The sequence below is a fragment of the Lithobates pipiens genome, unplaced genomic scaffold (genome assembly GCF_037356315.1).
Source record: "Lithobates pipiens isolate NorthernLeopardFrog02 unplaced genomic scaffold, aLitPip1_a1.2 Scaffold_8, whole genome shotgun sequence".
NCBI lineage: Eukaryota > Metazoa > Chordata > Amphibia > Anura > Ranidae > Lithobates > Lithobates pipiens.
The window spans coordinates 460,927,916-460,952,612 of NW_027507903.1; the positions used below are offsets into that span (position 1 = coordinate 460,927,916).

The 24,697-nt window shown below is 39.7% G+C and overlaps 1 protein-coding gene across 6 annotated transcripts in view; it reads right to left on the minus strand.

Moving 5' to 3' along the window:
• TSPAN9 (tetraspanin 9) overlaps positions 1 to 24,697 on the minus strand; it is a 575,797-nt gene that overhangs the window by 300,309 nt on the left and 250,791 nt on the right. For 5 of the 6 annotated variants that reach the window (XM_077468491.1, XM_077468488.1, XM_077468493.1 and 2 more), the window contains one exon: positions 3,092 to 3,170. The exons of the other annotated variant lie outside the window; for it this stretch is intronic. The gene's annotated coding sequence lies outside the window, so the exon portion shown is untranslated. The remainder of the gene's footprint in view (positions 1 to 3,091; positions 3,171 to 24,697) is intronic. 6 annotated transcript variants of the gene reach the window in all.

Below are 24,697 nucleotides of genomic sequence, written 5' to 3' on the forward strand. Positions count from 1 at the left end.
AGGCTGAAAATCTCGGCTTATACTCGAGTATATACGGTAGATAGATATATCTATCTCTCTCCCTCTCTATATTTAAATAAATATATATATATATATATATATATATATATATATATATATATATTATATTATATAGAGAATGTAATACAAAGAGATGGCACATACAAAGGTGGATGGGAAAACACCCAGGTGGACAAGAAAAGATTCAGAACTATGGCAGGGAGAAAGTACTGTTGAAGTATCCAAGGAATATAAGATGCCAGGAGCTGACTCAGCCCACCAGGCTCCATCTTTAAATAAAATATTACTTATGGGCTGAGGTACCCTTTAAGATGATCTCAAGTGAACTGCTTTTTTTTCTTCCAAACAAAACAGGCAAAGGAATTATGTTTTCAACTAACTAAATTAGATCGTCTCATGTTTTAGAAAAGAGTTTAATTTGCTGAAGGCGACATCTGTTAACTGTCCAATACACCAAATGTGAGGCATGACTTCCGATAAATATCAAGTTAAACCGTGCTATTAATAAAAAGTTTAATTATTGAAGAAGACTTTAGACTTGGTAAAAAAAAAAAAATATTGAAATTCCTGCACTGAAGTAAAATGAGGTTATACAAATTCTTCTGAGAAATGAATTGCATGTCCTGGAACGCTTATTATATTATCACGAACAACATAAGAGATTTCTGCAGTCTGCACAAGGTAAAATATGATTTGCAAGGTCCTGATACAATCTATGAATCAAAAATTGAACTAGAGGACAGGTAAAACACAGTTACACTCCTGTGCATTTTCAATCTTATGCTTTCAAATGCAGTTTGAATAAACTTTTCAAAAAGACCACAAACATATCAGCGGAAAGTAAAAATATTGCTCAGAATAATACCAATAGCTTATTGAATACTCAAAATGATGTCACTAAAGCTGCCCATAGGGATCAAGTCTGCAGAACTAAATGGCTGTCGTGGCAAAATGCTTTGAAGAAAAAAAAAATGTAAAATCGAATTTCTGCCAGATATAAAAGACACATATTATTGCAGCTTTATATTCACAAATTCATCATTAAATGTATTTTTTAAATGCAAGTTCCTGAATGTGACCTGGTATCAGCCTCCTGATAACAGATAATGTCAGCCTTGCAATGCCTCATGGGACTTGTAGTTCTGCAACAGCTTGAGGGCCACAGGTTGAGCACCCATGTGCTAGGGGATTGTTTGGACATGGATGGATAGGTAACTTTGCTTTAAATTTAAAAAAAATAAATTAAATAGCATTTTCAGCTTCCGGTGCTCAGATAAAGTTAAAATAGAACTATAGGCAAAACTTTCTTTTTTTTTTCATTTTGGATATGTGGATAGAGCAAGGGAGGGTTATAACCCCTGTCAGATTTTGCTTTCGCCTTCTGTGTCCCATTGCGGAGATTTCCTTTCACTTTCTTTCCCGCAGCCAAATATAAAGTGAGAAGAAATCCCTGCAAATGAATGGAATTCCTTGGTAACCCCAAGTCACCAGAACTAGTGTCCCCATTGGAACGTTTCCCCTCTATTACTTTTTTGGGACAACCCAACGTTTGGGTTTTTCTTTACTTTGACTTTCAATGATAATGGTAAACAGGACAAAAAAACAGAGTGCATCTCCTTAACAAAGGCACAGACAGTAATAAAAACTGGCAGGTGCTCTAATCCCTCTCCACTCTATGCAAAAGTAAAAAAAAAAAAAAAAGAATTTCCTTTAGTTATGCATTTATTTAAAGTAGTTGTACACCCTATACCACCACTTTTAACTACAGGTAAACCTATATTAGGGCTTACCTGCAGGTACTTGAAATATCTCCTAAATCTCCACGGTTTATGAGGTATTTACTAAAAAGTTAAGCGCCGATGACTACAGGGCATATCTTGCCGTTTCTAATAGGGGTCATGCCGTGACTGGCGGATCCCACGCGCATGGGCGGGAGTGATGTCACATGACTCCGGCCAGTCACAGAGCCAGAGTTCACGGCCCCAGAAGGAAGAGGGGCAAAGAAGGACACTCCCTGCTAGTGGGGACAACCGAGACAATGCGGGCTTCGGTTTCAGGTGACACATAATGGGTTACTATGGGATGCATAGTAGCCCATTATGCTTTACCTTTGCAGGGAAACAAAGAGGAAGTAAAACCCACTAGGGTTTACTTCCTCTTTAAGTTCTACATTAAATGTATTAAACCTGGATGCTCAAGTACCCCAGGAGCTTCAAATGCAGGGCACCCTTCCTTCCTAAATCTGGTGCATGCCCCTACTTACCGCATGTCACTATTAGTCAATGAGGCCATAGTTGTGATAGCAGTGATGTGTGGCAGGTTTAAAGTAGAACCCCCACCAAAACATTATTTTTAAAACCGGATAGAGTAAGGAATGTTTGGGACCGGTGTCAGTTATCATTTCTAGAATCAAACCAAGAGTGTTACACCAAAGAGGAGTTCAAGAGTATTTATTTCGTTATCAAAATCCTAAGGTAAAAATTCAATGCGTTTTGGGAGCTTCAGCATTCCCCATTCATCAGGACTTCAAAAGACAAGACATATAATGTGGCATAAGTTCTCAAAAATTCATGCTGTACTGATGAGTATATGATAAAAAGTAGTCGGCCTGTATGGGTTAATGGAAGGTCAATTAAGACAGGAGTTGGCTGCTTCAATCCTTTCCTCTAAATATAAGCTTCAACAGATGGTTGTGTGAGAGGTTTTGGTGAACTGAATGTATTCCTAAATGATTTACTATGCATCTTCAAGATTTTTTTTTGTATTGCTTGCAAGCCTTACAGGCTCATAATGTATCTTTTTTTTTTTTTTTTAACCAGTAATCTTTCATTTAGAATCCCATACACTATTTTGCCCCTTCTGTCTTACCAGTAATATTATTCTTACATAAAAAGTCTAGTAGAGTTATAGGAGTCATTAATTTAATACTCACCTATATTTCCCGTCTCATAATTAATAGCTTTTTTTTCTTTAGAAGAAACAATACGTGTAAGGCTTTATTAAATTATCTTTCTGGAAAGACTCCTCCTAACAAGGCCCTTTCCCTGACCCGTTTTCCCTTAAAACTCACCTGCCTCTATAATTGGATATCCAGATGTTACAAATTAATCAATGTTCGAGCCTACTCGGATGTGGGAGCGCGCTGTGCTCTGCAAGGAAAGATAAAAAAAAAAAATCTTTTATTAAAAAAGAAAAGAGGTCACAGAACAAAAGGTAAGTATTCTATTATTTAAGAAGAGAAACTAGAAGGATTGCCTTAGCTATGAATCTGAAAGCCGATATTCATTTTCCTTCATGAAGCAACTCTTTTGCATTTAGCCAATAAATAGTAATGCAAGTTCGAAACAATTCTGTCACACAAGAAATATTAACGGCTTATAGCAAAGTCACTCGAGTCGCCAGCGTAATATCTAGCTTAAAATACCCTCATACTAGGGTTTCAATCTCTCCTTATGCTGTATTTATCGGATGGCTGTTGTGAGCAGTGCCTAGAACAGAATGATTAAACTTCCCTTAAAGTGAACCCTCCGGCTTATCTATGCACAGCAGAGCAACAGGTTCTCTTTAAAACCCAGTCCCCCCCCCCTGCATATACTTACCTTCCCTACTCCATTCTGCCACCTGGAATGAAGAGAAATACCCAAAGCTTCAGGTATAGGGAGCATGAGACTCCCATGATTGGTAATTGAGAGGCCATTCATGAGGAACTAGCCCATGGTGGCAGGAAAAGAGTGAATCCTGTGTAAGCTCCAACTACATAAATGGGTGCTCAACCTGTGGCCCTCCAGCTGTTGCAGAACTACAAGTTCCATGAAGCATTGCAAGGCTGACAGCTACAAGCACGACTCCCAAAGGCAGATACATGGTGGGACTTGTCGTTTTGCAACAGCTGGAGGACCACAGGTTGAGCACCCATGATACTACATCATTATGAAGCTCGCCTAGGGCATTTGGAGTTTGATTCCTCACTGCTCCATTCACAGGTATAAGTGCCACTGGGTGGGGACATTTAAAGTGAACTAAAGGTTTTGCTAAGACTTGAACTTAAGTATGTTAAAAATACAAAGCAAACTGTATGTTTCTTTAATGCTGCAAAAAATCTGGCAATTCTGCCAATGAATGGTCCATCCTCTCACAGGGTGACAACTCTCATTGCACACACTAAGGAATGGAGTTATTAGTATTAGTTATGCTGACAACCCTCCTACTTACTGCCCACAGAACTTTCTACAATTCCAAAGAACTAACAGGAAGCTATAGTCCAGTGGGTGCTCAATATCTGAAGGTAGTGACACAGGGTACCCTTTGGGTTCCTTCCTCCAGGGGCCCAAAGAACACAGCCCACCCTGTAATAATGTCACAATGACTAAAAAGACAATTTCTCTGATTTCTGGACAAGGTATATATAAAAAAAAAAAAAACCTGCAGAAATGAAATGAAAATGTTTGCCTAATTCTGGAATTTCTTACCAGCATATGTACAAAAATGAGACCTAATCGAAGCACATTGACCATTTTAGCTTGAGCGTATTGGTAGGTCTAGGTGCAATGTTGCTTATGCCAAAATATGCAAGTGAGTGAGGACAGCAAGGTAAATTCCTCATAAATATAACAGTCGATTATTGAACTTTGTGAGACTGTAGAGGAGTCATGGGAATATCTTGATTTTATTTGTGATTCACCAAATGAAAATGGATAACCTTAAAGACTGATTGAGGTTGGCAGATGTAACAAAGCATCATAAGTATTGCTGAAATATCTAATTGAAGAATGGACAATGTAGTTGTGCAAATAAAACAAAAGCCAGAACAAGGGTCACATGATGTATTAAACAGCAATCCAATATCCAAATCCAGGACCGTATCTGGTAAAAATAAACAAGCTTGCATAATAGACACACAATGGGATACTAAAACTGGTGTGCAGGTCCGCATGGAAACCAATCAGCTTCCAGGTCTTGTTGTCAAAGCTTAATTAAACAAGCTAAAGTTAGAAGATGATTGGCTACCATGCACAGCTGCACCAAATTCTAAGTACTCCGTTTTTAGTCCCCCCCCCCCGCAATGAGTCAGACCCTATTTGCATTTTTGCACATGTTGACCAGGGTTATCATGTAAGGTAATGATTAGTACAACAAATGTGAAGTCTCTGCATGCCCTGTCATTTTCAAATGTTCCCCCAGCGTGATTTCACAGCTTGAACATACACCACTAACCCTCAGTGCAAAAAAGTACACAAGCTTTTCCTTGTGATACACTTAAAAAAAAAAAAAGTTGAATATGTTTTTTGGCCTATGGACATAGTTTGAGGTCTTACTGAAAATGAAAGTACTCAACCCAATATGCCAAATAAAATGGACAAAGTCCCAAACACTGGCGTGAACGGGCCCTAGAATAGCCCGCACTCCCCAGCAGTAACGTAAATCCCACCTTAGCCCTCTACACCCAAAACAGAAATATATTTTGCATCGCCCTCTATCTGCACTCTCTTAAGGAAATGTCTCCTTTTTTTATTTTTTCTATCAATGGTGGTCTGTAGATTTACATGTACAAAACAGGATTCATGCCCTTTGTAGTGGTAATACATAGCTATAACATGTTGCCAAACTCACTGATGCTCGGCCTTGATTTTCATGTGCAGCCTTTTGATTTTCAGCAATGACGTTGATCTTTGATGCACCTCTCTCTCTCTCGCTCTCTCTCTCTATGCCATGATTCTTTAATGTTTGCAATAATGTGGCATCTGGCGCAATGCTGAATTTTTAAACGTGTTGTAAAAACAGAGCCTGTCCACATATCTTTCTCTAAATTATACAACAAAATAAAATAAGAATCTCAGAGGTTACCGAGAAATGAATTCAAAGTTTTAGAACATGAGGCCATCATGGAAGATGGGGGTCATTTATATACTGTCAGGGTGATACGAGCAGCACAGCAGTATAGATGAGTTAACTATATTCTCATTGATCTCCTAAATCAGTATTTGATACTGACAAGCCACCTGGTTTTAGGTTTTCCCTTATGGTTACTGTTAAACAGTGCAGTCAACATCCTTGCTTTACAAAATGCTGCAATAAAATGAAAGGATTAGCAACATACAGAGTCTATTGTTTTCCTAACCGTGTTTCTCAGTAGAGCCCTGTTCATAAACTTAAAGCCCCATACACATTATCAGATTTTCTGCAGATTTTTTCCTTCAGATTTACTATAACCATATAATATGAGGTCAAACCTTAGGAGTTTCAATTTGTATGCAATCAGGCAGGCCCTGCACTACATGGTTTTGGTGAATCTGAAGGAAAAAATCAGCAGAAAATCTGAAGCAGAATTCAGCTTATAGCTGCGGATAGATGAAGTTATCTACTGCATCTAACTCACACAATGCTTTCCTATGGCCACATTAACACATTGCGTTTAGTAACAGTTTCATTACATGGGGTTTTGTGCGGTTAGAAATAATAAATTTGACTGCGTATAGGACTAATTTAGGGCAGCTATCTGCACATAACCGCGGGTAATCGCAGTGTACTGTTTCACCTGCGGTAGCAGTGGCAACGAGGAAAAAAAAAACAACAGGAAGCACATCAGAAATGGCAAAAATGTTGCACCGCAGCTAAGCGCAGCAACATGTAAACGCACATAAAGGTGATGCAAGTGATCGCTGTGCCTGGAGCCTTGGAATTTTAAAATAACAAAACATGCTTTTAGCAGTGGCAGCCGCCCCTGTAAAAGAGGCCTAAAGCAGGGAGACCTGAAGTCTCCCCTAAAAAACTGGCAGTAAGTAGAGTTTTTGTTGGCAAAAGTGATTTTTATATGTCTCCTCTGCCAAGAAAAACTCTTTTGCCTGTCTGCTATTGCTTTTTTTTATTTTTTATTGGACTGTACACTGCTACACTGCCTATGGTGCAAATGCAGCGCAGTGTATACTCTCAGCAGCAAGATTCTCCTATCCTTTGCAGCCAAGGAAGCTGCAATCTTAGCTTCTGGTTGGTCTGCAACTGCCATGGTGCTGCACATGTGATCATTTTTGAATCCAGCCATTTAATGTTTTGACAGTTTGGTTAGGAGCACAAGCAAATGTGACAGTTTTTGAAACCGTTAAAGCGATGGGTTTAGTTTTGCTTTAAGATAGGTGCTAGGACAATGTAACTCCCATGTGGCAGTGGTGATGAGAAAGTGGCAAAAGAGAGTCGGGACATGCAAATATGATACATGCTCCTGATATTGGCAGCTGTTCAGTTCCAGTTGACAGGCCGCACTGGGACCCTCAATTTGAATCCTGGCAAGGACAACATCTACGTTGAGTTTGCCTGTTCTCCTCAAGCTCACATGGATGTCCTATGGGTACTCTGGTTTCCTCCCACACTCCAAAGATACTGGTAGGAAAACTGGCTTTAGAGATGAGCTTTGGCCACACTTCTCTTTTAACCACTCTTCCCATCCACTCCACTAGTAGATTATCCGAATGCAAATGATGTGGTATTGGTACTCACCTCATCCTCCCTCCCAGTGCCCAGGAATCTCAGCATTTTTTCAAGTAGCACTGATGACATCACAGACTTTTATATATATGATTTTTCAAATAATATGTATAAGCAATTGAAATGAAAAAAAAAATGGTTTTATTGAGAGAAGGGAAGGGAACTATTGAGCAAAATAAATGTAATAGTATGCAGGAATTCAACTTTAATAAGTGTATTTACTTTAGGCTGTATAAAAATAATATTCTGCCCAATAAATTGAATAAATGCCCAAGCTCTTCAAGTGCCTAAACATGTGTGTTTTAGGAGCATTTTTGCAGTTGCTATTCTCCTGCTAAACCCCAGTGTGGTTAAGGCCTTAATCTTGACTCGGTATGGCTTGATACGGTATTTGGTCAAGAGAATACAGTTACAACCAGGGTTGGGTTAAACAGAATCTCCTGAGAGAGCATTAGTCTCTGTTTCATTTCACTGAACATCTTTTATTAACTAATAGCCGGGCCTACGGGATGAGCTGTCAATGAAGCACTAAGCAAGAGAGAAGCACACAAAAACCAAACATGATCTCTACAGGAATAATATTGATACAAATTAGCAAAGCTGAAACATACAGAGCTTCAATAACTCAAGGCTTATTTTGCTTCACACATACGGTCATAAATATTTTATGTCTTCACTCAATATGTCTAGTCTCTGTTGGAAACATAAAAAACTTACAGAATGGGTTATTATCAAAAGACTGGTCTACTCAAACTCTAGTCATCATTTCCATTCTTCGTCATGTTCGCTTCTGTGCCCAAAGTAGATGGAAACCCTAAATCAATGACATTGAGTTTGCTAAAGGATTGTGCATCTTAAACAACCTGTTATGCATCTCAGTGCTTCTGATCTCCTTCCTGTCCACATGTACTCCAGTGATGGCAGCATGGTATTTCTCAGGGTAGGTTTCCTGAAGGTTACAACAGTAGACCATGCCTGTTATGTAATGTGTGTTGAATAGGCCACTTGTAGCCTCCATCTTTAGTCTATGTGACAATGATAACGCAAGGGTACAATTGGGAGATGGACAGAGCATTGCAACCCTATAATAAGAAGTGCCTGTATATGATCCTTTATTGCTAGATCACCAAGTATTATTTTAACTACAGATTTAAAAATATTGAAAATAACTTTTTTTTGCAAACATTCTGCAAGTCTGCTGCAAGTTCTGGTTCAGTTATGTTGTGCAATAAGCATCCCACCACAGGGGTCACTGTGACTTGCAGGGCTCTTGCTGTAGAATCACCACTGCAACTTTGCTCATGCTAGAGACTTGCCACGCAAATTTGCCACAAATTGGAAAAGTGTTATCTAGAACGTGTGCTTCAAGTGCTCTGCAAGTGTATAACGTGCCAGTGAAAATGTGCAGCAAATTGACAAGGCTTACAATTCAACACTGCCATGAATTTGTGGCAAGTTATCCTTGCTATCTAGGTGATTGGGTTTATAGCTGTTTTAACACTGCCATTTAAAAATACCTAATGAAGAAATTAGCACACTTAAGAAAAGAGTAACAGAAGAGATACAAATCCCTTTCTGGAGAATATGCTGCTAAAGGATTCCTCCAGTCTTGCTTACGTAAACAAAAGCCGAAGCATTTAACCACACATTTGATACCGAAAGGATTGATTAACCAATTTGAATTCTGGCCCTCCATTCCTGTTATCTGCTGTTCCAGATCTTCATAGAAACTCCTTTATTTAATTTTGGAATACATTTATATCTGGACATATTTAAATTTCTGGAGTGATGTTTCAATTGTGGTTCTTTTAGTCGAAAAAGCCAGGGCAACAGAGATTCTTTGTCATAAAGAAACTTCCTGTACATAATCCAGATATGCTGTTTAACTGACTCTTACAATAAAAGGAAAACCTTAATTTCCTAGCACTTTCATTTGATTTTTTTCCAGGTTCCAGCTATTCATGTCATTCTAAAGCTGCCCCTACATGGTTCTTTTTTTTTTTTTTCATTCAGCCAGGTGGCTGATTGAAAAAACTGAAACGAATTGTGGATGCGGGAATCCTCTTTGCTGTATCATTGTATTCTGACAGTGGGGAGAATCCCCTGCTTCTCTGCCATCAAAATACACAGATCAGTGCTGCAGCACTGCGAGAACTGACATTTTTTAGCAGTCCCGTTTATGCTGAACCAGCTGAATTTCGATCCATGTATGGCTAGCTTAGGTCTTCGATAAGGACTCGTTCAGACTTATACTTAAACAGGGCATTTGACAAGTGGTCCTAATGACCAAAAAGCACCCCCTTCTCCCCCTCTAGCACTAGCAAAACAGCTTCAAAATGAGCAGTGTAACCATTAAGCAGGAAAAGTGATTAGAATTCTAGGATGCATCATTATAAGGGTCACCAGCAGGAGGGAAGAGGACCTGACTCCCCTATATAGATCTTTAGATTTAGTTAGATCATTAAGTAGACATTTAAAATACTGTGTCCAGTTCTGGAGACCTCACTTACAAAAAGATATTAATAAGATAGAACAAGTTCAATGACAGGCAATAAAAATGGTGAAAGGTCTAGAGGACATATCAGGAGAGATGTCAGGAACTTAATATGTACTGTCTGAGGGTGAATAAGGTTCAGGAGTACAGTATTTTCAATCCGAAACCAAGATTAAGAACATGGGAACTTGACCTCAAGCTAGCAGGAGGAAATTTCAAAACTTATCTTAGAAAGTATTATTTAACTGAAAGCGTAGTTGATTCTTGGACTAGACTTCCAGCAGAGGTAGTGAGTCAGTCAACAGTACATGGATTCAAACATGCTTTGGGACAAATACAAATCCATACTAAAAAAATAAAATAAATAAAAAAATAAAAAAATGGAGCAGACTCAATGTACCACTTGGTCTTTTTCTGCTGTCACTCTTCAATATTTCAGCAACCAGCAACATTAAATGCACCATTTGTTCAAAACATGGGCAGAACAGGCCAAAAACACAGGTTTCGGGTGCTCATATGTGTCTGTTTGAACAAGCTCCAAGAGCTCTAGGTATAAAACATGGAACTCAAAAATTTCAGATGAATACCATCCTAGAAACCATTACTTGGCAGCCCTTGGAGCAGCTTCCAGATGACTATGTATTATCATCTGCTCCATTGTCTATTTTATATTATTTTACATTGATAGCTTTTGAATTTCTCTCAGTACAGGTTCCTTCAAAAATAGGCTACAGCATTTTTCTATGATAATTTTAAAATTACAACAAATTTTGCAGGGACACACTTGCTGTTGAAAGAGCAAGTTCACCTCTCTGTGCTTTTTATTATTACATTATTTTCCATGTGACTTTTGCATCACTATGCATTTCTGTCATGACAAGAACAATCCTATGTACCCCTCCTTTCCATGTCACAGCTCATGACAAATAATCATCTTCGGCTTCACATATTCATCCATTTATTTGCAACTCGTAGTCCTCCTGTGTGACCTTGGATGTTAATATCAAACTGAAATTACCTCTAATCCTCTAATTCAAACTTCACAAAACTGTCGGCAGTCAAAATGCATTAAATTCATTTGAGAATATGAACACTCGCAATACTTGGATTTGATATACCAAAAAATAAAATTGTTAATATAATCATTCAAAGTGTCTGTACTGATCTGATATGGCTACTAACAACAGCACAACTGCATGTGTATATAAACGACCCATGTATCGCAGAGAAACAGATATATTGCCCATCCTATGGACCCAGGTCGCCCTGTCTCTTTACCTTCTTTTAGAAACCAAGCTGTAAAAATAAATATACCAACTTATATTGTTAATTGCATTTTAAAACACATTTAAAGACAGTTTTCAAGTATTTTCCTTTCTCTTTTTGTCATTTAAGCTCTGTCATCAAGGATACTTTCAGTTAAAATTTCCTAATTTTTTTATTTTAAGCTGCTCAGAAGACCTAAGCAGAGCTCTGTTACCTGAGTACATGCATTTCTGTCAAAATAAAGACATGTGATTCTCCAAGGCTAGCTTACAACTGACTGGTATGGATCTGCTAGTGTGGGCTTAGCCAATGGTTTTCTACAGATGCTTTCTATTTAAAGTGTATCTCTTAGCCCTTGTACACACGGTCAGACATTCCAACAACAAAATCCGTCAGATTTTGTCTGAGGGATTTTGTCCGAAACTGGTGTTGCATACACACGGTCGGACAAAGTTGTCGGAAAATCCGATCGTACATAACGTAATGACGTTATTTCGTTACGACGGGACTATGTTCAGGCTAGTAGCCAAAAGCTTTGGTCTAGGAATTTGATCTGAGCATGCGTGGCACTTTGTCCGATAGGAATTCTCTACACACAATTGGACAAAGTCCGATCGGATCATGTTGTCGGAAAGTTTTATAGCCCAGCTCTAAAACTTTGTCCGTCGGATATTCCGACGGAAACAGTCCGATGGAGCCCACACACAGTCGGATTATCTGACAACACGGTCCGATCTGACATTTTCCTTCGTAATGTCCGACCGTGTGTACAAGGCCTAAGGCTCCATGTACACGGGACATTGTTGAACCTCTCCTGAACTATTTAACTTGACAGCTAGAAACCACCATGTAAAAACGGGCATTTAGCCGCGTTTACATGCAGCGTTTGCATCTAGAAGTGTTTTTTTTTTTTTTTTGTTAAAATGAAATACAATGTCTGTAAACTAAATGCTGCTAAACATGATTTACCACTCTTAGCAGCGTTACAGGCATTTGGCGTATCAAATTCAAACATCCGTCTGAACCCATTTTTTTGGGGGGATTTTTTATTTTTTTGGGGATTTCCAAAAAAAGCTTCTGAACTCAACTGCCTAGAAATGACTATAAATGACCCTGTGTACTAATAATATGTACTAATAAGATAACATAGAGGAAGGTTCAGGGGCAGCTGAAAAATGCCCAACTGCTCCTAAAGGTCTGTTTACCAGCAGCAGTGTACATGAGGCCTAACTATGTTTTTCAGTAATTTCCTGATACTGCAGTTAACGTAAGTCCTGTACAGAACTCACCTTGAACAATCCTTATCCTGAATGAATCAACCAGGTATGAAGAGATATTTTGAAATGGCCCTTCCATTAACCTCCTTAGCGGTAATCCTGAGGGTTGCTCAGGGGGAATTTTCAGTACCAAAAGCGGTAACCCCGAACCACACTTGGGATCGCATCGCAGGATCCAGGCAAAGTTACTTACCTTGTCCCCAGGATCCTGTGATGTCTGCCCGCTGTGTTTGTGACGGATCTATCACAGTGCCGAGCTCTGCTCCCTGCGAGCGCTGCGACGCACAGAGATGGAGAACGGCACCAAATTCAAAAAGTAAAAAACACACAACACATACAGTACACTGTAATCTTACAGATTACATTACTGTATCAAATTGTTTCACATCCCTTTTGTCCCTAGTGGTTTGTCCAGTGCCCTGCATGCAGTTTTATACTATAAATACTTTTTGTTCTTTCTTTTCTTCTTTCTGCCTGGAAACTGGAGATTGTCCATAGCAACCAAAAAGTGTCCCTTTACATCAAAAGCGGTTATAGACCAGCTAGAAAACAGCGATAATAAATTAGAATCACTTCCGGATTTGAGCGATATCTATTCATGGGGAATTTTTATTTATTTATTATATTATAATTTATGATTTCGTGTTTCAAACTTTATCATACCCGAGATGTCTACTAGACGAGTTATTCCTTATGCCGCGTACACACGATCAAACAAGCGGGTGGAAAAGTCCTTCAAACTGAAGTCCGCCGGACAAACCCCCCCGTGTGTAGCCTCCGGCATACTTTTTTGACCCGAAAGTACGGCGGACTTAGAAAGTAGTTTTGCACTCCAATCTTCCCGCCGGACTCGCATTTCGGCGGACAATCCGGCCATGTGTGGCAGTCCGCCGTACTTTTGAAATGAGCGGACTTTTCCCACCCGGAGAAAAGTCCGCTCATTTCGAGCGGGTCTCCAGGTAGGCAGGGCCCGCGAAGGAGACGTCGCTGGCCCCGCCACCTGGTACGGACTTAAAGGGGAACCCCAACGCCGAAAAAAATTGGCGTGGGGGTCCCCCCATGTCCACATCAGACCCTTGTCCAAGCACGCTACCCGGCCGGCTAGGAAAGGGGGGACGAGCGAGCGCCCCTCCTCCTGAGCCGTACCAGGCCGCGTGCCCTCAACATGGGGGGTGCCTTGGGGAAGGGGGGGCCGCGCAGTGCCGCATATCAGTGCCGCTTCATCAGTGCCACCACATCAATGCAGCCTCGTCAGTGCCCATCAGGGCCACCTCATTAGTGCCCATCAGTGCAACCTCATCAGTGCCCATCAGTGCCACCTCATTAGTGCCCATCAGTGCAGAAGAAAAATTACTCATTTGAAAAATGTTTAACAGAAACTAAGAAAAAGGATTAGTTTTCTTTGCAAAATGCTTGCTCTTTTCTCACTTGTTTAGCAAAAAATGAAAATACCACCAAAAGAGCACTGAAAGCTGAAAATTGGCCTGGTAAGGAAGGGGGTGAAAGTGCCCAGTAGGCAAGTGGTTAATATTTTCCTACTTTAAGGGTTATGGCTAAATATCCACTAAAGGTTGTTACAAAGGCAGACCTAATATTTTTCTCTTATGTGTACATGCACATGTCTGTATGAAAATATAAGAACTTATACGCAGCATCTTTCCGACAAAAGCTGGCAGCAAGATTATGCATAAAGTAGATTGTAAGCTCTAATGAGCAGTGCCTCTAATTCCTCCTGTATTGTAACAGTATTGTCTACCCTCATGTTGCAAAGTGCTGCATAAACTGTAGGCACTATATAAATCATGTATAATAATATAAAAAAGTACTCGGTATGCTGTATGCATGCAATATTTGAGCAACATTTACATGCATACAGCATTACAGTGTTAGTGGACTTTCTTTCAGAAGCCCCCTAGAATCCTCTGTTGCTAGGAAGCACGTTGCTTTACTAGAATGCATTTGCGCTGTACATTGTAGGCATGTAAACATTATCACAATATTTATATGTGTGCAGCATAAAATGATATCCTTTCACAAGACATCTGGTACAAATTTTTATTTTTTTCTATTTTTCCATGGATCTACTGTAAATGCAGCACAAGTTGCAGCTGTGCGCATGGGTCCATAGAAAACTACAAAACTCCATTCAGAACCATAAAAAAAAGCTAAATGGATAAAAACGCTGTGTTTTTCGCACCTGTGTGCATAAGCCCTAAATCTCCTGAGGAAGCCAACACTGTTCTGAGAAATGCATAGAGTTTAAATAAACCTTGCTAGATATCTCCCTGTGATACATGCATAAAATGGAAGTTACCATAGTGGAGTAAACCTTAAAAAAGGGTAAAGAGGATTTAAAAAAATGCTGTTGTGAAATATATTACTGTACCCATTTAAGTCATAATACTTTAATATGTATATGTAATGTAATGGGATTCAATAAAAGTTAATATGTTTAAAATGCTGTAGATTTATAAGTACCTATAAAGTCCCACAAATACATTGCTCAGTGTAAATGAGTGCACCCCCTTTGAAAAGTACGATTTTAATCAATATTTCGATGAACACAAGAACAATTTCCAAAATTTTGACAAAACTGAGTTTTATAGAATATTTGTTTAGCTCATTACATGCAAGTAAGGTTAATAATGTAACTTAGATTACAAAATCTTCAGTTTTACTCAAATCAGTTGATGCAAAAATGACTACACCCCACAACAAAAACTACTACATCTAGTAATTTGTATGACCTCCATGATTTTTAAGGACAATACTAAGCCTTATAGGCATGGAATGAACAAGTTGGCGACATATTGCAACATCTATATTTTCCCATTCTTCAAGAATGACCTCTTTTAGAGCCTGGATGCTGGATGGAGAGTAATGCTCAACTTGTTTCTTCAGAATTCCCCATAGGTTTTTATTTTGGGTTCAGATCAGGAGACATTCTTTGTTTACTGAATCACTTTTACCCTGTTCTTCAGAAATGCAACAGTGGCCTTAGATGTGTGTTTTTTGGACCATTGTCCTGTTGGAAAAGTGCACAACGTCCAAGAGCACGGAGTGATGGTAGCAGCTTCTCTATCAAAATAGAGTCTTACATCTGTGAATTCATGATACCCTCAATGAAATGTAGCCCCCTCACACCAGGAGCACTCATGCAGCCCCACAGAAGGACACTGCCACCACCATGTTTCACTGTAGGTACCATGCATTTTTGTTTGTACTCCTCAACTTTGCAACACCATACAGTTTTGAAGCAATCAGTTCCAAAAACATTTATCTTGGTCTCATAACACCAGAGTACAGAGTCCCAGTAGTCTTCTTCTTTTTCAGCATGGGCCCTGGCAATTTCTAGGTGGGCTTTTTTGTGCAAGGCTTTCTTCGTGGACGACACCCATGCATGTCATTCCTCTGCAGTGTACGCCCTATTGTGTCATGGGAAACATTCACCCCAATTTGGCTTTCTATTTCTTTAGCTAACTGCAGTGAACTTGCATGGGGATTTTCTTCAACCCTTCTCATCAGAAAACACTCCTGTCGAGGTGTTAACTTCCGTGTATGGCCTGGATGTCTCTGTGAGATGGTAGCAATTCCATCTTTGTTAAATTTTTGTATCAATTTTGCTACAGTATTCTGAATGATATGTAAAGCTTTGCTGATCTTATTGTAGCCTTCACCTTTCTTGTGTAATGAAATGATTTCCCTTTTCAGGCTTTGTGACATTTCTCTTCCATGTGGTGCCATTGCTGACAGAATGAAATGGGAAGGGGTTTTCTTTGTTAAGTAACCCCCTTTTATAACCAACTGTCTGCTGGACACCTGTTTAATGAATAATTAGACTCACCTGTAGTTGAATTCTTGTTATTTAGGATTTTGTTGCCAAAAATTTAGCTTTCTCGCTAAGACTTTCATCTTTCATTGGGGTGTATTCATTTTTGCAACATGGTCTTGAATGAATTTGTTAGAAAAATACTTTTTTGTGTGTGCAAATTAACAAATCTTGGTTACAATCAACGACCTGCATTTGTGGGAGTATTTTGTAGTATAGCGTCCCATAGAAAACGTTGATTCTAAAAGGGAAGTAAAGATTTTCTGACAAATCTTTTGGGGTGTACTCATTTATGCTGAGCATTGTATATTCCTTGTTTTTTCCGTAACAATGCACCTTTAAACTGAAAGTTCTTTAGAGAGACCCAGCCTGATTTTTTACCTACATAACAAAGGAATGTTGTCGTGTGTATAACAGTAGTAACAAGCCTTGTCTCATTATGTGTGATAAATTCCATATCATTGTGTTCAAAGTATTTCATAAAGATTACAGCAAAGCTTCACCCTTAATGTATAGATCGTTAAGTGTTATAAAGAACAGGCCTGTCCCCTAAGACTCTGTACTAAGCCCGCACAGCCTCCATGAAGCACACAATAAAATGATTGCAGGAATAGAGGTGGCAGGAGATCAGCCATTCTACACAATGAAAACCCTGCCAAATGTCTGGGAGTTGCGTCTACTATATCATCAATCTGTCCGCCAGGGGAGTCCCGCTCCGAATTCTTGCTCTGTGTAATCATAGAGCTCAGGTGCGGGCTGCTGTTATGTTTAGCTCTTCAGAGGAATGGCGGCGTCCCTAAGTCCCATGACTGCTGTTAGCCAATCATGGAAGAGAACATAGTTATGTCACTCACTCTAATCTAGAACATGTCAGCGGGAAATGCAGGACAAAGATTTCTGTATAACAAAGATTAGGATTTCGTGTTTTAACGCCCTCTGAGTCACCACCACTGTCTTATTTTCCTTCTGGCATATTACACATGACATAACCTTTCAGTCTTAGGGATCCATTGCATTATAGCCAGTTACTGTAATATACTAGATTTGGCTGATGTGGTGAAAGAAACATAAGATGACTTACACCTACAGGCTAGTTTTGATGCTAAACGCAAAATCTGCAAACTATTCTATAATCTGATTTGTTTAGGTAGACGTGAACCCTAACTGGATGACATTTACTTTCTAAAGCACTATAGGGTTGATTTGCTAAAACTGGAGAGTACAAACCCTGATGCAGCTCTGCATAGAAACCAATCAGCATCCATTTTTTTTTCAAAACTTCTGCACTAAATTTTGCATTCTCCAGTTTTAGTAAAACTGTATCATAAACAGCTGCTATGTTTATTTTCATATACAATACTCCTTTTTTTTTTGCAAACTGCACATCATTACTCAGAGCTGGCTTCCTGATAGTAACAACTGCGGGCCATGCCGGTGTCAGCAGGCCACTTGTAGTCTCCATCAGAGTCCAATAGGAAGGAAAAAAACACTCAGGTGTAGATGATTCAGGGATAACTCACAGGTGCTGACCCAAGCTCGCCACCGCATATGACCATGAAGAAACTAAACTTGGCCGCACACTGCAGATGTCATCCAAAAAAAAAGTCCTTTATTCTTAAAACGTGGGACAAACAGCACTGGGATATATCATACAGTTGATGCGTTTCACACAAGAGTGCCCAATCATAACTAATATATTATGATTTGGTACTCTTTGTGTGAAAGGTGTCAACTGTAGGTAAGAATTAAGGACTTTTATTGGATGACATCTCCAGTGTGCGGCCAAATTTATTTTTTCATAGTCTCCATCAAGGAAGGATTTGACAGAGGGACAATGCAGGAGCACAACTGGGAGAGAGCAGAATGACAGGACAGGATGTGCCTAAACAAGGATTTGTACCTGTTTTCTGAAGTTCCCCCTGAAAACAATAATCGTATGTGAGTGTGTTTAGGCTCTCCTGACTGCTAGTCTCATAAGATTTGGTGTGAGATTTGGTGATGGCATTACTGTGCTGCTCACTATTCTCCTTGCTGGAGGTTCTGGCATGAGGAAGCAAAGCCCTGCCTCTACAAAGATGGCTGCCTCCACCCAGAGACAGAGCAGAACAAGGCATGTAAATTTAGTAAGGGAAAATATCATCTGAAGGGAGATCCCAGCCAGTACTGATGACTAGTCTTTTTCCCTCCACATGATTTTTTTGGGCAAAGCGTTCAGAGTTAATTTCCTCTTTGAGTCCACCGCACACACACAAAATTTCTAATAAAGATGATAGGCTCCCTGTATAGCTGGGCTGAAAAAAAGCACATTTAACACCACCAGCATAATAGTTTTAACTTATTGAGTCATTTCACCGCTTACAGTCTTCTCATTTCACTGGAGGAATTGCCTAAATCAACTGTCGTCCGGGGACAAAGGATGGGACTGTTTTCTAACTGTCATAGGCGCCGAGAGATTTCAGAAAGTGTTTGGTTTCACACATCATTAGAGACAATGTGGTTTGCAGGCAATGGCACGGTGTAGCTCATTCCCTCACCTGTGATATGTAACAATGTCTTTTCACTGAAATGATCACCTTCTCATTGTAAGAACTCTGCTGGGGAGCGATGCCAATAAAATACATTTACTGCTAAGAAACCGTTGTTGTTTAAAGTAGACATCTCATCTTTTACAGTCAGTTACTGGAGGAACGCTCAACCTATGCCAGGGCTGAATATACGGTCTATAAATCCATTTCAAATGGAACAAGAGGTATCTGGTGGCCAAAAATCTTTCCAATTTTTATAGCCCTCTCCCCTATGGCAAACCAGGAGAGTAATAAAGCATAATGTGGATATAAACCCAATCACTGAAATCTCATATAAGCACTAACATGTTAGTGCCATTTTAAAATTAGCTTTCAATTTTTTAAAATCTGCAACTTTTATTAAAGAAAAATACTGACAATCCTGCCATAAAGGTCCTTGTTAAAGCACTTCCTGTTCTAGGTTGACCTAGGTCTGTCCTTGTCTCTTAAATGTGTTTCTTTGTTGTCATCCAGTTACAAAGGCTTTCGTTGGCTGAAACACACATTACAAAGGCATGGTTTACTGTTGTCACCATCAGGTCACCCTTCCTGAGAAATTCCATGCAGGAAATGGCTGAAATGTCACATGTACCCTTGGCGGAGAATATAACTTCAGCTATGGTCCACTGTTGTCACCATGAAAGGGACGGTTCAGGATAATGATGTGGGGGGAGTGCATGTAGGAATTGACTGATGTAAAGAAGGATGAAGAAGGGTGAAACCATAAAAAAATAGCCAATTGTTGATGACACCCAGTGTTTTAGCAAACATTTTCTTACATTTGAGCTTCATTCACACCTGAGCGTATCGATTTACTGGCGTTTTTTTTTTTACAGCTTCAGGCTTTTTTGTTTAGCCAATAGAAAGCACTAGGGGGAGGATAGGGAAAGGAAATTAGGGGTGGAGAACTGCTATTTGAGCAGAAAACGCTCATAAAACGCCAGGCGTTTCTATTGAAGTCTATGGGGCCAAAAACGCTTGCAATCTGTCAAAAAGAAGCTTGTGTACTTTTCTGAGCTTCAGGCGTTTTACTACAGGTGACAGGAAAGCTCAGATGTGAACAGGGATTTGACTTGTTGAGTGTTTTAGAGCTACAAGGTTCAAGCAGAAAATTCCTCAGGTGTAAATGGGGCCTTGGGGTTTACCTTCAGCCAACTTTACTCCAGTTTTTGATATAGTGTTTTTATTTTTGTCTTTCACCTCAGTGGGGAGATTTTTCATAATTCCAGCCCCTGCCATTTCTGTGCAAAAATTTGATTGTGTGGTTGGACAAAACACAAACAGCAATAAGTAGTTTTTCGGGGCTTTTTCCTACCTTTGTGATGTAATGTCAGGGCCACAATTATTAAGCCCGAACACAAAGGCCAAATGCCAGGCGACATTTGGCCCACTTGTATAACAGCTGGTCCGACAGAAGCCAGCCGTTTGGCCAGCTTCTGTCAGATCATCCCGGAAAACCAGGATCCATCCAGCTCCTGATCAGTGCCCTCAGTTAATGGCTGGAAGCGCTGACAAGAGTGTTCTGGCGGGGGCACCGCCCCCCAGTAAGAACACAATGGTTTAGCAGGGGAGATTGCAGTACTAATGTTGGATTATTAGTACAGTAGCTCTGACCGAAGCTGACATTTTTTTTTGTTAAAAAATCTGATAGTGTGTACTAGGCTTTAAACAGTGGTCTCATGGGACTGTAAGCCCCTAGCACCCCTTTATCATATTGTTTAGGGCCTGTTGTAGTTGTTAATAGGGTCTTTGTATTAGGTTTCTTGGCTCTCCTTTTTTCTGTTTCAGGTATCCCTTTTGCTATTTCCAATCAGGATTCCAGCTATCAACTGTTGCTAGGCAGATCAGCTAGTTGTTTTTTGCCCTTTGGCTACGGTCTTTTTGAGGAAAACTTGCCATCTAACCCGGATTCACACTCATCTTTAAATTACTTCTCCCTGATGTAATTTTCAGCAGATAGATCTTCAATCAAGACAAGCTTTCCCACCTATCCTTCCCTTTAACACGGCTATCCTTTTTTAGGGGTTTTGTGGCCAACAACTATTGTGGGTGGACAGGGTAGTTAAAGACTTTAATGGACTGTTATGTTCAGCTCGAGTCTTGGTGACTGAGCGTTGGTTTTAATATTTATTTAAAAATAATTATTGGTTTGTTTATGGTTATAATAGTTAAGGAAATTTTTTGAATTTTAATGATATACTTTTAACCCAAATAAAGGGCTGTGGCCTAATATTTTCCAGGACAGTTGTCATTTGTTCTTTCATTTAATTAACTTTCCTATTTCAGGTGGTTTTCTTATTATTTGGTTGAAAGGGGTGCTTGTGGGTTCTGCAATCCCATAACACATGCACCTTGATGGGGTTACTTACGTCAATGTGCATTGTGGCATCCCCTTTAACAAACAAATTCAAATTCATGAATAGGTTGCCAACACAGCACAAAATACCTAAAATGATGCATGTACTTGCAGTACACCAAAATGCAAACACAAGTCCTCCAGTAAAGTGCATGAGGAATGCGATTCAAAATGAATGGCAAATGCATTGCACTAATGCATGTAACATGCATTGAAACACGTTACCGCAATGCAATAGCGTGAATGATCTCATTCCACTGAGTTATGGATTCTGTCTATGTTCCATTTGATGAAATTTCCCATCACAAGAGGATACGGCATATTTGTGAACGCTCTAAACTTTTTTGGCTCTTTACTGAACAAAACGAACAATTTTGGCTGGCATTTTATCATAATGGCATTATTATTTTTTTGTTTCTTTGTAACAAAAGAGCAGCAATTCTGGGTACCTATCACCCATGAATATTTTGTGTCTGTCCCCATCTCTTACAACACATTGTGCTAATCAACAGGACTGCCTCAATAGAACAGAATAGAGAAGACTTATTTTTTTCATTCTGGTTCAGTCATGAATTGCTGCCCTCCCGATGCTTAGAGGCACGAGAAAAGTGAGCTCCTTTACAGAAAAGACTGTGTCATGCTATGTAGCTAAAATAATGATCAGAAAAGTTCTAGAACTATTGTTCCAGCTTCTAAGCACTGAAGCATGTCCACTCCTCATTCTATTCAGGGTAAGGATGATGCTTCACAGCAGTGCCTGCCCTTCTAAAATGGAAAGTGACCACAGCACAATAAAAATAAAATATGTCACACACCCAGATTTAAACATGAACAAACTGTTAGGGCATTGAAAATTGTCATTTAGCCAGTTTGTAATGATAACTTTACAGATGACTTGAAGGACGACTGTACCTTTGGTAAAGTTTGTACTTTAACCACTTCGGATCCGGAAGAGTTACCCCCCTTCGTGATCAGGACATTTTTTGCCATACGGCATTGTGTTACTTTAAACTGACGATTGCATGATGTACCCAAATAAAATGTGTGTCCTTTTTTCCCCACAAATAGAGCTTTCTTTTGTTGGTATGTGATCACCTCTTAGTTTTTTATTTTTTGCGCTATAAACAAAAAAAAAGACTGACAATTTTGAAAAAAAAAAAGAAAAAATATATTTTCTTCAATAAAACACATCCAATAAAAAATGTAAAAAATATAATTTCTTCATCATGTTAGGCCAATATGTATTCTGCTACATATTTGTGGTAAGAAAAAACCTAAAAATCCCAAGAAAAATCCTAATAAGCGTATATTTATTGGTGTGCGCAAAAGTTATAACGTCTACAAATATGGGGTATTTTTATGGAATTTTTATTTATTTATTTTTGTTTAATAGTAATGGTGGTGATGAGCGACTTATGGTGGGACTACTATATTGCCTTGGACAAGTCGGACACTGACACTTTTTTGGGAACCAGTGACACTAATACAGTGATCAGTGAAAAAAAATAGGCACTGTCACTGTACTAATGACACTGGCTGGGAAAAAAGGGTTAACATCAGGGGCGATCAAAGGGTTAACTGTGCGCCTAGCCTGTGTTTTTGTACAGTGTGGGAAGTGCTTTTACTAGGGGAAGACATGGATCCATGTCCCTACTGCAGGAACACTGGGCTCATACCATCCCTACTGACAGAACGGCAATCTGCTGTTCTGCCTCTGTACTAAATGATCGGCGGGTGACAGCGGACATCGAGTCCACAGTACCCGCTGATCAGCTCCTGCTGTGTATAATCACATCGAGAGAGAGCCTCTGTCAGGGCGCATTCGTGCCCACTACCCAGATATATATATTTATACCCGGTGATCCTGGGCACAGCAGCCGGCCTGTAGCAGTAAATCTGCTATAGGGCGTTCAGCAAGTAAGGGATGACTCCGGCCACATTCCTCAAAAGCTATAAAGGATATAAATCTGCAGGCCCTGATATTATCTTGTAAAAAATAGCAGTGGTATCACAACTATGCTGTACACAGCTTGTGAGCAGAGCTGGGGGAGGGACTGGCAGCCCACCCACTACAGGCTGCCTGCAGAAAACTACAGAAGAGGGCAGATATAAGACCAGTCCTCCTACACAAGGAGAGAGAGCAGCAGTGACCAGTCTTTGTACATGAAGCTCCTGCATAGAGGCAAACCTCCATACTGGATTACTGCACAGATCTAGAAGAAATGTACAAAACACATCAAATTTAAAGTGGGTCTCAGGTTAAAAGGATTTTTTTTACTAACATAAATTTTTTTTATACTTACCTGCTTTGTACACAGGTATTGCACAGAGCAGCCTCATATCTCCTCTCCTCTTCTGCCGGCACCTCCTTCTCTTTGTCTGCAACCATAGCAAACCACTTTCTATGGTGGCACATGTACGGGCTCACTCCCTAGCAGAGCTTTCCATTTACACACACAGCGCAGCTCAGACCCACCCACCACACACTGGATTTGACTGAAAGGCTTATTACAGGCTGCCTGCAGAAAACTACAAAAAGGGGCAAATACAAGACCATTCCCCCTGCACAGGGAGAGAGTGTAGCAGTGACCGGTCTTTATTACAGTGCACCTGGACAAGATGCAGGAGTTGGTTAGAATGGATTCCTGCACAGATCTGGAATAAATACACAAAGAACACCACGATTTAAGAAAGAACACACATGGCTTTTGTATTCAGACCATATTTATCGAGCCTGGATTTCATATTTAAAAAAGGAAGGTACATTGAGAAATAGTAAGTCCATCATGAGTCTCAGGAGGCAACTTCCAGCATGAAGCTGGCCATTCCTGTCCTTTACCTCCCGTTCAGCACATGTGAAGATTAATTATACTGTTCGCTGCATATACAGTGCCACAGCGTCTCACAGATCTGCTCTGTGATTTGTTCTCTGGGAGCCTTCTGTGCACAGATATTTATTTCCTGCTTGTATTCATCTTTGGATTATTACCCGGCCAGGGTTTTTATCATTCCGCTTAAAAAAAAAAAAGACATCATGGTGTGGAGTCAGAAGATAAAATGCTTTCCTGCTGCCACCGGACAAGATAGTGCCGTTTTGTCACTTAAGCAAAACAGCTGTGAAAAAGAATTTTCACCTTCTGAAATGAAATGCCAGGCAACAAATTTGTTTTTAATAACCTAAAAAAAAAGTTAAGATGCAGCATTTTTTCTTCATTTCGTTTTAAAAAAATGACTATGTAACAACATTAAGCAGCTGTACAGCTCAGATTCATGGCTCAGTTCAGGGCTCATTGAAAGCCTAGTAATGTCTCTGTTTTCCAATAAATATGAATGGAGCTCAACAGAGAGGAAATCTCGACCAAGCTGAAAATATTTCATGATTGTATGAACAAATGCTGCATATTCTACTAG